This window comes from Cebus imitator, unplaced genomic scaffold (genome assembly GCF_001604975.1).
Source record: "Cebus imitator isolate Cc_AM_T3 unplaced genomic scaffold, Cebus_imitator-1.0 Scaffold235, whole genome shotgun sequence".
NCBI lineage: Eukaryota > Metazoa > Chordata > Mammalia > Primates > Cebidae > Cebus > Cebus imitator.
The window spans coordinates 2,908,535-2,911,572 of NW_016107550.1; the positions used below are offsets into that span (position 1 = coordinate 2,908,535).

General features: G+C 60.2%; 1 protein-coding gene across 4 annotated transcripts in view; it reads left to right on the plus strand.

Moving 5' to 3' along the window:
- Window positions 1–1,037: 1,037 nt before the first annotated feature.
- Window positions 1,038–3,038, plus strand: part of MYADM (myeloid associated differentiation marker) — a 9,460-nt gene continuing 7,459 nt past the window's right edge. The window contains exon 1 of one of the 4 annotated variants that reach the window (XM_017497917.2): window positions 1,038–1,243. The gene's annotated coding sequence lies outside the window, so the exon portion shown is untranslated. Of the gene's footprint in view, window positions 1,244–2,625; window positions 2,757–2,789; window positions 2,965–3,038 lie in introns of those variants that run through there. The other 3 variants (XM_017497916.2, XM_037727640.1, XM_037727639.1) reach the window with 3 other exon arrangements.

Below are 3,038 nucleotides of genomic sequence, written 5' to 3' on the forward strand. Positions count from 1 at the left end.
TTCCTTGCGACCACACCCAGTGACACACTTCAAATTTTTGTTTTGTTTTTTTTATTTTTTTACAAAGACGGGGTTTCACCATGTTGGTTAAGCTGGTCTTGAACTCCCAACCTCAGGTGATTCGCCCACCTTGGCCTCCAAAGTGCTTGGATTACAGGCGTGAGTCACCACACCCGGACTGTTTTGTTGTTTTTTGTTTTGAGATAGAGTCTTGCTCTGTCGCCTAGGCTGGAGTGCCATTGCCATCTCGGCTCCCTGCAACCTCTGCTTCCCAGGTTCAAGTGATTCTCCTGTCTCAGCCTCTTGAGTAGCTGGGATTACAGGCGACACCCCCAGGCCCGACTAATTTTTTTGTATTTTTAGTAGAGGAGGGGGTTTCACCATGTTGGCCTGGCTGGTCTCGAACTCCTGACCTCAGGTGATCTGCCTGCCTCAGCCTCCCAAAGTGCTGGAATTACAGAGGTGAGCCACTGCGTCCCGCCTTCACTCTTCAGATGTTTGCTTCCTCTTCCTGCTACCCTGAATTCTGCTGTTGAGGGGTTCTAGCGTCTACAGGGGAACCGCTGCCACCACAAGGAAAAACACAGTAAGTTTTGTAAGTGGAGACCACCCCTGGGCTGTTTTGGGTACCTCGAGTGTGTCACTATGGGGTCAGGCGGAGTGACTGATTTAGGGGAAAGTTTTGCTGCTACACTTGGGGCCAAGGAGACCTATGACTAGAACCCAGGGGCGGCGCAGGGGAGTCTCCAACTAACACCACGTCCCCACTCCCTATCTGTCCACAGCCCTCCCTCCTTAGACAGGGCCTGACCTGGGCGAATTGGGGCCTCCTCCCCTATGCAGGGCACAGAGTAACAAAGAGGGTCTGTGCCCCCTTTCCTTTGCAGAAACACAAAAAGTGTGCACACAGGTTCTACCTTCCTCCACCTAGCCCCCGCCCCCACTCCTGCAGACCTCCCCCTTCCTGCAGGTCCCCCTCCGGCCCCTCCCCGCTCCGTAGCGCACGCAGACGCGGATCCCCAGCGCCCGGACCCCATCCGACCGCTCCCTTAGCCACTTGCGCGGCTTCCACCCCTGGGCTCGGCCTCAAAGCCTTCTCAGTTGGCGGCCTGGAAGGTGCCCAGCGGCGGCAGCGCCAGACGCGCCCCGTTAGCTCAGCGTCGCTGAGCATCCGCAGCCGCCACCAGGCCCCGCCCAGCGGCTGCCGCCAGCCAGGCCGCGCCCGGGACGACTGCAGAGCTTGGTGAGTGAGCGCGGCCAGAGGGAGGGACTCAGGCGCCCCGGGTCCCCGCCCTGCACCTCCCCGGGGGCCTGACATCCCGACCTTCAGCTCCCTCTTTTTCTTTTGGCTCTGGCAGTCCGTTTCAGGGACGCAGAGCCGCCTTTAAAAGACGCTCCCGGCAGCCCTGCCCTGGCCTGGGGCTCCGGGCCCACCGGCCCCTTGGATCCCTTCCCCTCTTGCAGGATCTGGGAATCCAGAGCCCCTAGCCCCAGCTCCAGCCCCATCCTCATTAAAATTCTGAGTCCCTCCCTCCATCCAGAAGTCAGGAATGTAGGCCAAAAATATCTGCCTTCCAGACCCAGGCGGTTCAGCTTGCAACTTCTGCTCTGAAAACCGAAGGGCCTGAGCTTTGATGGTTCTATTATTATTTTTTTTATTTTTAATAGGGCAGGGCCTACTTGTGTTGCCCAGGCTGGTCTTGAACTTCTGGGCTCAAGGGATCCTCCCTCCTCAGCCTCCCAAAGTGCTGGGATTTCAGGCGTGAGCCACCGCGCCGCGGCCTGATTGTTCTTTTGAGCCAAGATTCGGGGCCTCAGCCTGGGAGTCCTGTGCAGCCCCGGAGTCCGAGCCCTCAACTCCTATCGCGCTAGCCCCCAGGAATTTTGCCCCCAAAACACCCCACCCCTATTCACTGTGATATCTGAAACCTTCGTCCAGCCCGAATCCCTTACCCCGGGGAGCCCGGTGCCAGTGGGGACTAGGGGAGCATTTTGCTGCCCTTTCAAGATCCTTAAATACAGGAATCTAGCCTCTGTTTCTTGGGGGGACCCAGCAAGCAGGCATCGTAGCCCAGACCACCTAAAGCCCAGGAATACTGCTCTCAATTCTCAGGGCTCCAGGAGACAGAGATCCTAGCCCACAAACCCCCTTAAACTGAGGAGCCTGTTCCCCCAATCCGCTGAGACCAGGTGTCCAAGGTTTCATCCAGCAAGGCAGGGGTGGAGGCGGAACACACCAGGAAGGAGGGGGCAGGAAGCGAGCGGGAGAATTGAGTGAGACGGGGGTGGGGACCTGAGCTGGGGGGCTCCGTTCTAAACAAATCCTAAACATGCGGGTTCCTATGGTAACCGTCCTTCCTTGCCTACCCTGGAGACTCCTCCAGGGCAGTGTCGAGGAGGGCAGCCCCCAGGAGTCCCCACGCCGCCAGCTGTTGTGTCTTCCTGTTTTGTCACCAAGGCAACGGTGACCTCAGCCCTCCAGTCGGCTCTCTGGGGTGGGGCGGGAGCTCCGCGTTACAGCTTTCCCCGCGAGGGGCGTGGCTTTCTCTTGACCCCGCCTCGGGGCGGGGCTGGGATAGCCCAGGCTCGGGGAAGTCCCCTGTCCACCGCCCTAGCCTGGAGCCGCGCCCTGCCCCGGCCCCACCCTCGGCCCGCCCGCGCTCGCTCCCTTGGCCGCCAACCCCACCCAGAGCACAGACCCTGCCAGCTGCAGCTGTCGTCTTTGCTTCAGCCGCAGTCGCCCCTGGCTGCCTGAGGTGAGGTTGTGGGGACCCCAGAGGGCGGACGCAACAGTCTAGGTTTTTATGGCCAGAGGGAGGAATGGGCTGGGTCCCAGAATGTCTGGGTTCCTAGAGAGACGGGCTGGGTTAGGATTCCTGGGGTTCTGCAGACGAGAGGGCTTGAGGACCTGGACTCTGCAGGTCAGACGTCTGGAAGAAGGAGGAACGGGACCTAGACTCCTGGGTCCGAGGGAGGAGGGTCTGGGGGCCTGGGCTCCTGGGTCCGAGGGAGGAGGGGCTGGGGGCCTGGGGGCCTGG